The sequence below is a fragment of the Antechinus flavipes genome, chromosome 4 (genome assembly GCF_016432865.1).
Source record: "Antechinus flavipes isolate AdamAnt ecotype Samford, QLD, Australia chromosome 4, AdamAnt_v2, whole genome shotgun sequence".
NCBI lineage: Eukaryota > Metazoa > Chordata > Mammalia > Dasyuromorphia > Dasyuridae > Antechinus > Antechinus flavipes.
The window spans coordinates 398,858,231-398,872,056 of record NC_067401.1 but is presented as its reverse complement, the minus strand read 5'-3'; the positions used below and the strand labels follow the sequence as shown (position 1 = coordinate 398,872,056).

The 13,826-nt window shown below is 31.5% G+C and overlaps 1 protein-coding gene across 1 annotated transcript in view; it reads left to right on the top strand.

Annotated features, from left to right (window-relative positions):
* CDC73 (cell division cycle 73) overlaps positions 1 to 13,826 on the top strand; it is a 119,725-nt gene that overhangs the window by 47,787 nt on the left and 58,112 nt on the right. The window lies entirely within an intron of this gene.

Below are 13,826 nucleotides of genomic sequence, written 5' to 3'. Positions count from 1 at the left end.
AATAAACTCAAGAGATATAGGACTGCTACATACTTTATTTCTAAGGAGGAAACTGAATTATTTCTCTTTTTTCAGTTTTCCTTCTTGTCTTTAATTTATTGGAAAAATCATGAGAATCTCACAGTATCAAAAGTTAGAAGTATACCATCTGATTGATGACTGATTTGAAAAGATGAGTGACTCTCAGGGATGTACTATGAAGGAATTTTTCTCTCGTGTCACATGTTATTTGAACCAGATGTCTTTTTGCTCTGAGGTGGCCATCTTTAGAGTAGCCGTTATCTATACTGTACATGTATTTCTGAACATTAGTGTTCAAGTGATTCATCACATATGTAATCTTATAGCAGGTTCTGATGAAATTTCAAAAAATACAGTCCACTTTGCATTCCTTTTCAATTCACTAAAACAATAAGTGTCCATTAAATACAATGCACTGTATTACAAGTAAGAAATCTTTTCCATGAATTTAATATACACCTAATAACAGGCAATTTGAAGGGGAGAGTGAATATTAATGCTGAAAACTCAGGTAAGACTTTACAGAAGAGATGAAAACTGAAGGTTGAAGGAAGATAAGGATTCTGAAAGACAAAGATGTGGGAAGTGTGAATTCCAAGCCATCCTATTTTTCCTATTTTAAAGTTGAGCAAAGTTCCTTCAACAATTTTCATTAAGTAAAAATTAATTCTGGGACATGAATTGTAAGCTAGATAAACGTTTCAAACTTTGGTACTAGTTTGGCTGTAAAACTCCTGAGTTCTCTAAGTAGGTGAACAACGAACTAGTTTAAGGAACTAGATTATATTGTAATTGGGTAATCTTTAACAAAATGATAAAAAATATAATACAACATGAATGATTTTAATTTATAACTTTCTAAGTCTAGATATGTGGCTTCAGGGGATCCATTTCTGAGTTTGATACTATTATTCCAGACAATGTATTTATTATACAAGTCATATATTTTATATACTTATGATGTATTTTTGACATAAGTATGCTTTTGCTTACAAAATGTGATTATGCCAATAAAAATTAAAATCTAGCTCTTTGTTTTGCATAGTTTGTTCCTCTGATAGCAACTATTTTAGTGAGTAGCTGTGGTGGTGTTGATGTTGCCTTTAGCATCCTATATAAAATATGCAAAGGGACAAAAAACTAATTGTATGTGGTTTGTTTGGAGTTTTTTTAAGTTTAGAGATGACCCAGAGGGAAGTAATTGTCCTTGGTTCTTGTACTTAGATGGTAGAATTAATATCCTACTGTGTGCTGAATACTGACGATAACAATGGGTATAGAGGACAGTCCATGTCCATATGACAGAGGACTGATTCATAAGATAATAAGATCATTGATATAAAGGTTACATTGTTCAACCCCCTCATTTTTATAGTGACAAAACAATTCTAGAAAAACTTAGTTATTTTCCTGGGATTGTAAAAAGAGGAGAAGATGGAAGTCAAATTAAGAGTGACCTCAAAGGTAGGAGTAGACCCCGATCCAAAATCCCACAGACCTGAGACATTCGGGTAATTGTTTCCTAGTTTTCTTTTGGTGATTTGGATTTTAATTAATGTAGATGTTTGTTCTTAACCTAACCTCACATATTGACAAAACCCAGTTTATAGATATTTTATTCTTTTGGAATGGCTGGCAGGTTCTAAGAACTTAACTCATATGAAAGGATAAATTAAATAAATGAACATTTTTCTTTTCATTGTAATTGATATGCCTTAACATTAATGGCTCAAAATTTTTTGTTGCATTATTTTAGTAACGTTTTTAAAGTTAGAAAGAAGCCAAATTGAACTGTAAGATAGAAGGAAATGTAAAGTAAGTCTACATTTACTATACTTTCTTTGAAGTAGATCACTTACTGAATTATACATATAAAACTGAATTCTATGACAGTAGCATTGCTGAAACCAGAAAACATGAAGTATTTTGCTTTCACCACAGTTTGATGAGATTTTAAAGGTCATCACAAACAAGCTGTCAGCTAACTTAATAGGAATAATGAAGTCACCCATGACTTGCATATACAATATTTATAACCTTTATATAACTGTTTTATTGTCCCTCATGACAGAAGATAAACATCAAAATGCACATCTAGGTATTAGCAGAATTCAAATGAGGTCCCATTTGAACAAAAAAGAACTTAATTTTATTGGTGATCATTTTTCCATTTCAAATAGACACCTCTACAATTAACTGAGTACCTTCCCTAGCCTAGTATTAACCTGTTACCTTCTTAACTAAATTCCTCTTGCCTGAAGTTTAATGATCTTTTGTTTCTTTCCATTTTGTAAAGTCTTTAAGGCTTAGGTGCTTTATAAATTATAATTATTTTTTCAAAGATAACTTATTTTAACCTCTTGATAACTGAGAAGAAAAAGGGATGTGAAGAGGCAAAGGTGAATCCTGGCTTGTGTCTGAAAATTGGATGGTGGAAGAATATTACAGAGAAATGAAGAAGGATCACTTGAAGCTAAGAACAAATGAGATCCTTAAATGCTTCCTTAAAGAAGGGAGTTGGGTACTCAGTGGTATTCTAGGGAATGAATGATAAAGTCATTTTTCAGATTGTGCTATTTGAAGAATCATCCAGTAAAAGTCAGTGGGATAAGAACAATAGTTAAGTATCCCTCACTGGTTAGAGAGTAGTTGGGCAGCTATTTTTCAGGTTTATAGCAATTATGTAAAAATCTACTTTCTTCTTAACAGAAAACATCCTGAGATTTGTGTCAAAACATATATCTTCTACTTATTTGCAATGACTATTACGGCACAAATAAAGTAACCAATAGAGCTTTTCCAAAGGTCATGAAGTCCTGATCAAGCAACTTGTAGACCTTACAGGAATAGGTGATATTATATTATATCATGCTAATGCATGAGATTCAGGGAAGAAAGGGAAAATGAGGAAATGAAAAAAACTGAATAAGAAAGTATTTCTTTAAGAACTTTTTAGATATTTTATCAAAATAATTTCTGAATTGTGCAAATATTCTGAGTATTAAAAATGAGCTTATAAGAAATAAATTGTTTTACCCAAATTATATTTTTAAATTAAACTCAATAATACCACATTTTAGAATATAATATTTTATGTGGACCTACATCTTCTATACTCTTGAGATTGAGCATTAAAATGGTTTAAAACAAGAAAGATATTTTGAGAAAATACCTAAAGAAACTTGGGAAATAGAGTAAGAGTTTGTATATTTATAATAATAATTAAAGAGAAATGCTTTTTAGAAATCTAACATTAAATTTAAACATTTGAGAAAAAATTTATATTTGATAAAGTACTTTAATTTTTTCACATGCTGCAAAAATTAACTTAATTTTTAAAATTCTCTTCTATGGCTTTCTGTCTATAATTCATTGTGTCCTCATTAATAGAGCTTTTTAACTAAAAACAAATCTTATTTTATTATTTATAATTAAAAGTGCTTCACAGTAACCATTATGTAACCACTATAAATAATTTGTCAAATATGTGACCAATTTTTTCTTAACTGTAAATATCTTGAAGATAAAATTTAATTATAAAATTTAATCTTATATTCCCTGAATTAGAATTAAATTATTTGCAGTTGATAGATTTTTAAAAATAGTCAATTATTCTTTCGGTCACTCTGATGTCTTACTCTTATTGATTCAGGGATATATTTTGTGCTAGTCAAGATTTTAGTGAAATATTTAAAACATTCCTTTTTCTTTTAGCTCTTTAGGTGACATTCTCTTATTTTTGTCAGTGTTAGTTGGATTATCTAGTGGTCTTTTTTTCTAGTTTAATGTTTAATTCTAAGTTTTGATTTCTTTTTCAGGTCTTTTTCTTGATGGCTGTTTCTTTTAGTGTTGTTCTTCCTCTTGTCTTTCCTGCTTCTCATGTTCCTCTGTGAGTGTTGACTGTTCCCTCATTTATTTAAAAAAAAAAAAATCTGTGTTTGAAATTCTATTTGCTTTTGGTCTGGCCATACCTTACTGTTTTAGGATGGAAATTAAGTATATTTCAGTTTTTAACATAGTATCTTTAAAGTAGTTGAAGATATAATCATCTCATATTCTTGAGGAACTTGTACTTTTTATTTGCTTTTTATTTTAAAAAGAGGCAAAAGTTAAAGCAATTAGTTGTTGGGAATTTATCTTACAGCCTTGCAGTACTCTCATTGGAGCTAATAAACAAATATCTTCTCTTCTTTGCAGCATATTCATCCTTCAGCCTTATAGACTACTAAGGTTAATATAGATTTAATTTAAGTCATCATTTCATCCTGAAATACTTGATCAGAGCCTTTTCACATCGATTCCTCTACAAATAGTGAAGTCTGGATTCAGACAAATTCCTTGTCATTTATTTTCTCAAACTTTGTGCTTTTAGAGACAGGGAGCTTATTCTCTCTAAAAATCTGTAGTGAGAAAGTTGTCCTTGTCGATTTTGATATCTCTAATGTACATATATTCTTGTTAACCTTTGCAGATACTTAACTGTACTGTCAACACAGATGAAAAAAATAATCTAATTGTTGATTAATAAGCTTTTCTACAGGAGAGTCTACAGGTTTTTTTTTTTTTAATTACTTTAAGTACTTTATAATTTATTAAGCCCTTAAGTGACCCTCAAACTTTTCAAAAAAAATTTACTAGTACATTGTCTCATGAAAATTTCAGGTTGATGGCTTATAAAATAAAGTTGTATAGGCATAAGTAGGGGAATGGGCGAAAAAGGGAAATTAGCAAAAAAAAAAATTCTTTAAAATATTAAAGATAATTTCATTCATCCTAAACAAAGTTAATTTGTCAGCGGATTTATTTTTTCACTTGTTTAACATGTTTATATTGTTTTATACACTTAAGGAAAAATAAAAATATAACCATGATTCCTGCCCTTAGGGATCTTATGAACAAATAAGGAATGGTTAGACATTTCCTGTGTAAATATCATACAAATATACATATAATAAAAGCAGAGGTAATTAGAAAAATGTAATTTCAAAAAGAAAATGCTGAGAGATAATTTGAAGGAGGAATCACTTGCATCAGGAACTTCACAGAGTGGTATCTGAGTAATAACTTAAAGGTGTGTGTGTGTGTGTGTGTGTGTGTGTGTGTGTGTGTGTGTGTGTGTGTGTGTGTAATATACCTTAAAAATTGTCTTAGTAGAATATTGACATGTGGAGAATTACAAAGGCACAGAAATTGGAGCATACAAGATGTGCAGTTTGTCTAAAGCATAGAGTAATTGAGAATAGTTTTGAGATAAAGGGAGTGTTAGATTCTTGGAAAGCCTTGAGTAAAAATAGACTTACAGATTTTGAACTTTGTTTTCTAGATATTGTAGGTACCATTAAAGGTTTTAATTAGAGGAGTGATTTCATTAGATCTGTGCATCAAATGAATAAATCTCAGAAATGACGACATACGGGATCTTTTGGAGGAGGACAAAGGATAGGGAAATAATCGTTGATTATACTAGTCTGAGAGAATTAAAATATAAAACTATGGATGTGCTTTTGAGCTATTTTTATAAATGAATAGCCTTTTATAATTTTTGTAAAGGCTTTGGTTATCCTAAAAGGATTTAAATGTCATGACTTCCAGTTGATTTAGATTGAAAGACGGAGGCATAAAGCTTATCATGATAAATTAAAAATAATAATTAAAATTATTTTAAGTAATTATTTGGTAAAATTTTCAAAACAATTTTCTGATTTATTACAACATATTACACCAGCCTCGGTGATTTTTTTTTAAGATGGTCAAGATTGACCCTGAACTTTTATATTCAAATAATCTGATTTTTGAATATCATCAAACCCTCACTTGATCTTACTATTCCCTTTGTCTTTATTTTATTTCAATAGTTACTTTAAAAAAAAAAAAAACCTGTTTGCACTCATTTCTTGTGCTTTTTTCTCCTCACAGTCACTTCTTGACCCTACTACTCTGGCTTCTAATCTCATCATTCAGCAAAAAACTGCCTTCTTCAAAGTTTACTACTCATCCCTTAATTGCCAGTTATGATGATCTTTTCTTAGTCTTCATCCTTCTGAATCTTTTTGTGGCATTTGATACTGTTGAGTACCCCCTACTGCACAATATCCTATCTTTTTTGCTATTTCTTTAAATACTTAATCTTAAATTGTGATGCAGATGCTAAGTCACTAATAAATAAAACAGTAGAAACAATTACAAATATCCTGTCTTTTTTTATTTTCTTACTTTCATGTGATCATTCCTTCTTGGTCTCCTTTGCTGGATCATCATTCATGTATCCAGTTATCAACCAATTGTTGTTTGCCAAGACTTGCTCTGGGTCTTCTTTTCTTCAGTCTCCATGAATTTATCATCTCTATGAAAATGTCCTCCCAATCTACTTCTCCAACTTAGTCGTTCTCCTTTTCTTTGGTTCCACATCACCAGCTAACTATTAGACTCTTCAAACTCCATGTGCTGTAGGCTTCTCAAACTTAATATCTCCAAAATAGAAGTTATTTCCCCCAGTCTGGAGGACTTCTTCTAGATTTCTTTTTCTAGGCATCCAGGTTCTCAATCTTTGAATCATGCTCATCTGTTCACTTCTATTATCTGTTTATCTTTCTTCTGCTTCTCAGTATCTTTTACATTCATCCCTTTCCCCTCTCATAGTTACCATTCTAGTTTAGGTTCACTTTTTGCACTAGATTACAAACAACCTCTTTGTATAGCCTTCTTCAAAACTCTGTTCACCATACATTTTCCAGAATGATATTCATAAAAATACATTAGAGCACATTTTTAGTCTACTCAGTAGATTGCAGTGACTCCCTATTACCTCTGAGATAAATCTACAAACTCCTCTTTTTGGCCTCTATAGCCCTTCACATCCTGGCTCTAATTTACCAATCTTTATTATACAATACTCCTTGTCTCTTCTATATTCCTGCCAACCTTGTTTTCTCACTATAGTTCTCATATGACAAACCATCTCCATTTTTGTGCTAAAGTGTATTCCAAGTGTTTTTCTACCTCTTAGGATCCCTATTTCCCTTCAATCTCAGCTCAAATTTGCCTCCTCCATGGGGTCCTTTTCTTTTCTGGTACCTGAGATTCTAGTGCCTCTTCTACATACTCCATTATTTTGTATTTATTTTATCGAGATTTTGTACATACTTTTGTGTACATTCATGTTCCTCCTGACAGAAGGTGAGTTATTTGAGGGCAGGGACTATTATATTTTTGTCATTGTATCACCAGTACTAAGGGAAGGGAAGTATAATAAATACTTAATAGATTAGCTTACATTATTGCCACAGTATATAATGTTTTCCTGGTTCTTCTTACTTTATTCTATATTCATTCACATAAGTGTTATGTATTTCTCTGAATTCTTTATATTCATGTTTTCTGGCACAGTATTGTAGAATCATTTACACAGTCATAGTGTATTTAGCTGTTCCATATTAGTGGTGCACCCACTAATGTGTTGGAATGAATAGTTTGGTGTATATGTGATCTTGTTATATATCTAGCAGTGGGATTTCTGAGATAAATGCTAATACAATCATAAAGCCATGGAGCTAGTGCTTAAAGTAATCTTGGTCCAACATCCCTCATTTCTAAGATAAGTTCAAAGATAAACAGACCCAGAAAGATAATGCCATTTACCCATGATCATAGTGGGAGTAAATCTTTAGTATTATAGCTCAAAGTATTTTCCAAATTCTACTGCTCCAAAAAATTAACATCTTGTTCTCTTTGGGAGCTTAATGACAAGTTCTTTTCCAGACCAATTGGATCAATCTATAACTCCACAAACAGCTTTTTGTTATACACTATTTCTATAGTGTAGTGAAGTTTGCCGGGTGTGAAGTGAAACCTCAGACTTGTTTCAACTTGCATTTTTAAAAATTGTTGATTGTAGCTTAGAACAGATTTAATATAGTTGTTGACAGTTTGTAGTTCATCTTTTGAAATCCATTTGTTCATCACATTCTTAGCTATTAGGGGTCTTATAGAAAAATTACACAATGTACGTTTATGTTACATATATGTACATTATATTATCTTGGATAGACACTTACAGGATATACTTGATAGAAAAAAATGGTAAATCTGGTGAAAACCAGGGGATCCTTAAATGTTTTAAGTGGAAAATCCATTATAATTTAAAAGTTATAATAATAGTATAAAAAATTTAAAGACCCCAGGTTAAAAATTCCTGCACTAGGGATTTCTTTAAAGTCTGCAGCCTCCCCAAAATGCATTTAAAGCCACTTTTTGTTGAAGCAAGTGAATAAAACTCATTTATGAGACATCATGGAAAAGAAAAAAATTAAATTAACACTAAAACCATTACTTAAATCTTTCATTCCCAATCAAATTATTAACCTATATCTTCTCCCTTTTTTAAAACCAAAATGCTGGAATAAAGGTTCTAAATCCAATGAATGGTCTCTTTACTTTATTACTATGCTATTTCCCAGAAATTGAAAATATGATAAATTTATGAGGGTAGAGATCAATAGACTACAGATATTCAAGAACTTAAATTATCTCTAATTTATTTAATTTAAGCAGTAATTTAATTAGATATTAAATTTATTTAATAAATTATAATTACATTTTAATAAATAATTATATGCATATCACACATACCTATAAATAGTTGCATTTAAATATAAAAATAATAAATTATTTAATAATATTAAATTTTTATTAAAAATCCATTTAATTATTTTTATTGATGCAAGATTTCCAACTTATTTTTAATTTCTCAGAGATTGTTGCATGACTAATAGCTGAGCATTTATTTCTGAGAGAAGTTTGAAGTCAGTAAAGAAGTTGTGCAATTTTTTGAGGGTACTCCAATCTCTCTTACCTCCTCTAGTTTGTGTACCTAACTCAGTTGTTTTACTATGTTGCAGTTACATAAGTTGTTGGACAGGCTCTGCTTGTTTTCTCTGAGTCTTAAAATATGGGCTTCCTTATGCATATTTATTTTGGCTTTTTTCCCTTTTTGTGAATGTTTAAGTCTAATTATTGTGATAGTTCTCTTCCAAAAGGCTCTGTACATGTTTGGGGCTTGATTAGCAGTCACATTGCAGTCCCTGCAAACAGAAAACAGAAAACCTCAACATTCATAGGGAATCTTTCTTTTAACATTGATTCCATTTGCATCTGCTAAATTATAGTGGTGAATACATTTGGTGAAATTTCATCTCCTTGTTTTATATTGTTTGAGATAATTATTATCTTAATGTCGTAAGTTAAGGTAGCTTTTATGTATGAGTGGAAGATATATAGAATTGTAGATTTTGCTTTACTAAATCTTTTTTTTACAAATACAATAGTAAACTCTATAGCAGGGGTCCTCAAACTTTTTAAATAGGGGTCCAGTTCACTGTCCCTCAGACTGTTGGAAGACTGGACTATAGTAAAAACAAAAACTTTGTTTTGTGGGCCTTTAAATAAAGAAATTTCATAGCCCTGAGTGAGGGGGAATCATCCTCAGCTGCTTCATCTGACCTCCGGCCGTAGTTTGAGGACCCCTGCTCTATAGAACCTTTCATTTACTTTAGTTTTTGTTCAGTAATTTGATGATAAAGATAAGATTTGATGAGTTATATTGCTTATGAAAAAAACCTTCCTATTTCTTATAAGAAAGCCTTCTTATTCTCTACCAGTAACTTCTTTTAAGTATCTCATATGATTTATGATTAGATCATTCTCATAGAAATCTTAGGTTAATGGGAACATTAAAATAAAAACCATTCGTTGTTTTTCGGGATTGATATGATCATGTTTTCCCCACATTTTTGTTTTCTTCCTTGGTGAATTGACCCTTCAGTTCCCTGACAATATTGTTGTCTCCAGCATGGACCTTCTCTACTTCATGTGGTGTTAGAACATTTTTTTCTGTCTTTTCTTTGTTGTTCTTCCATTTATAACTCCAGTTCTGTGATGTTTGAGTTCAAGAGTGATGGTTCTCCTAACTAACTTTTATGGTGAAGTTAGTTTGTTCAAAAATTTTTCATGTCTTTTTTCCACTTAGAAACATTGTCTTCCTATTTTTTAATTCTACATTATCATAATTTGCCTTTGCTTATTTTAAAGGGACAAAATTTTCTTGAAATTTGTCTTTATCTGCCATTTCTCCTTCCTTGGCAAATAAGTCAGGTTTTTCTTAACAAAAGCTGCTGCCTTCCCCCTTCCTCCTTTTAAAAATAATGCTCTTATATTCTTCTTGTCATGGCAATTGATTCATATTGGTTAGAGTTATGGATAAAATTGAAGGGCTTATGTCTGTATCCCTTTTTCTACCCTGTAATGACCGCGTATTTAAAATCAGCTGGAGTCAGGAATTCAGGTTAAGGGAAAAATCTTCAATATTTATTGAAGTGAAGAGATGAATAAGGATTGCGATAGCAAATATAGGCAAGAAAGATTGCGATAGCAATATGGGCAGTTGCGACAGGAAGCCAGCTAATAGAGAGAGATCTGAGCTGAGCAAACTGTCACAATGGCAATGCCAAAAGTCTCTCCTTCCCCTTCCTTTTCCACTCCCGTGCCTCCACCCACCAAAATTGTCATTTCCTATATAACACATCAGGACTTCCACAGAGTCCTCCTTAATTTTTGTGCTTTCCCTCTCTTGATTATCTCCAATTTATCCTTATAAAGTCTTGTGTATACATAATTATTTATGTGTTGTTTTCCCAAATAGCATGAACTCTCTGGTAATTTTTGTATCTTTTGTCGTTTTTTGGTTTCTTCAGCACTTAATACAGTGCCTGACACATAATAGATGTGTAATAACTATTTATTATCTTACCAATATTGAAATTTTAAAGATTTTAAAATAATTTTGTTGTCTAAAAGTTAGAAGATGAATTTTTTATATATTTGGAGCCTAACAGCTCTCAAAAATGTTATGCTATATTTATTTGAGAGATATGAATATATTTAATATAATTGCAAAGAGTGAGGCAGTTTTGATGAGCAAAAGTGACAGATTTTATGGAAATTTTCTTCTGATTTTAGATTATTTTATGCATTTTTTCTACTTTATTATACTCCTATGAAATTCAGTCAATAAGTCACCATAATCACTTTTACTAATAAGGAAAGGAGACACTAGGATCAAAAGGGAAGAATAGAAAATAGGATAGTCCCGGATGGTATATGAGTTTGACAACAATTGTATTTAGTCTTTAACTTAAAAGTCTTGTTTAAAATTTTGTCTCCTAGACACCTAAATTATAATGGCTCTTTATGACCATTCAAATATCTGCTTTATTTCTAAAATAAATTCTTTAGAAAAAAGTATAATTCATTGTTTTATATCAGCCTATTCTTTGAATTTTACTCAGAAATCATTTCTGTTTTTTAATCAAATTGGTTGTTTCATGACATTAAAGATAGCTACTTATATAACTTATAAGCCAGAGTCTTGTGCAGTGTATGCTCTTTTTCACACAGAAAAAAAAATCAGTAATTTAAAAGAAACTTTAAGAGTCATATGTTTCATTTTGATGTGCAAGATTGTAAAATTGATAGCATTCTGTGGCTAATTTATTTTATACCATTTGGTCTATCTCATGATTCACTAGGGCAAGCAATCACTTATTTCAGTGATTTTTAGGTTTAGAGAGGTGTGTGTGTTTGTGTGTGTGTGTGTGTGTGTGTGTGTGTGTGTGTGTGTGTGTGTGTGTGTGTGTAAAACGAATAACATAGCAAATTGAATAGTATGTACAAGTTTCCAGAAGCCTTTCCTGATCTCCTTTATATCTAGGGCCTTCCTTTTATTTTCCCATTTATCCAATATGTAGCTTGTTTGTATATAATTTTTTTTATGAGGACTGGGAATGTCTTGCTTCTTTGTTTTCTTTTTCATATCCTCAATGCTTAGCAGTGCCTGCCACATAGTAAGTACATAATAAATGTTTATTGACTGTATGACTGACTGACAGGAGATAGCTTACATAGTATTGCAAAGAGATTGAGGTTTTAATCCTGGGTCTGCTGTTAATAGTTTTACAATCTTGAGTAAATCATTTCACTTCCTTGATCTAAAATATCTTCACATATAAAATGAGAGATGCGTACTAATAACAACAATTCACATTTATATATTTCTCTTTTATTATTTTTTGCGGGGGGGTGAGACATTAGAACAACAACACTATGAGAATTGTGTTTAGAGGACATTGTGTTGTCTGGGATAATGTAGAATAAGTGAATTGATAAATATCAGAATCAGGTTTTCTGAGTCCGAATCTTTATAATTTTTTTTTTTTCTGAAGTTAAAACACCAAAAAAGAGAGCATTTCCATATATAGAACAGAACACAAAAAGAGGGTTTATATATGACCCTGTGGCACTCCATTTGCCTATTGGATATTTTCAAATCAAATATTCAAGAGATTTCCTAATCTTAACATGTCTAAAACTGAACTCACTGTCTTTCCCCTTAAACCCTACCTTCTTCCAAAATTCCTTAAATCTTTTGAAAGCACTCCTACTCTTCTAGTATGTCAGGTTCATAATCCCTGTTATTCTTGGCTCCTGACTCTCACCCTATTTATCTAATTATTTGTAAAATCTTCCCTTTTCTGCTTTCACATTTCTCACATCAGATCATTTCTCTCCATTTCCAAAGAAAGCAAGTACTTTTAGTTTAGACCCTCACTATTTCTTATATTTCAGTTATTAATAGCATTCTTCTTATTGGTTTTCTAACTGCAAGTCTTTCATTTCTCCAACCATTCTGTAATCTGCTGTGTAAATAATTTTCCTTAAGGCAGGTCTAACATGTGACTCTCTCACTCAACTAACTTCAGTGGCTTCTTGTTGCCCTAGAATAAAATATAAATCTTCTATTTATCTTTTAAAGTGATGCACAAGCTGTCCTCAACTCAACTTTCCAGCCTTATTTTTGGTCAGTCATTAAATATTTACTTAAGGACCTTTTATGGCCTAGGCTCTGTGCTACACTTTAATTGGGGATACAAACAATAAAATGATAGCCCCTGTTCTAGGAGCATTTACTCCTTCTCCTGCATTCTCTAATCAAGCCAAACTGGCCTTCTCTCTTCTCCTCATTTAGGACCATTCATTTCTGATCTCTTTACTTTTTGAACTGGCTGTTCCTCATACCTAAAATGCACGCCTACTTTACGTCTGACTCATGTAGTCCTCTTCCTTTAAAATGCATTGGTCACCATGTTTCACATAATCTTTCATAATTGCCCAAATAAGAGTGCTCTCCCTTCTGTAGTATCTTATTTAACGTGTGTGTGTGTGTGTTTGTGTGTGTAGTATATACTCTCATATTTATTCACTATCCCTTTATGCCATTTTTTTTAATACTCTTTGTCTCCCATTAACATGTAAATTCCTTGTGAGTACTTAACATCCCCAGAATCTAGCACAATGACCAGTGTAGAGTAGGTTTTTAATAAATACTTGCTGATTAATTAATTGATTTACTTTCCCTTTTTCAAACTCTTAAGAACAAAGCTAGTCTACTTCCAGGACCCTTGTTCTTATTTAACATAGTCAGTACTCTTTGAAGGCACTGAACTTCTAAAGGAACCTTTGTCCTCATACTGCTAGAGTGGCTTTTTCTTATCTACTTTTCATTGCTCAAGTAAATTTACCTTTCTAGGTTTCTCTTGATTCTCATGTTTGCATTTCATAGTTCTTACTTAGCTTTGATTTCTCTTTTGCCTTCTGTAATATTATATTCCAAGATGGCTTTCTAATTGCCTGTCTTGCTGTCTCTCTCCTTTTAAGTAAAAACTAACGTGATTCGGATTGGTCCTTTGGTATTT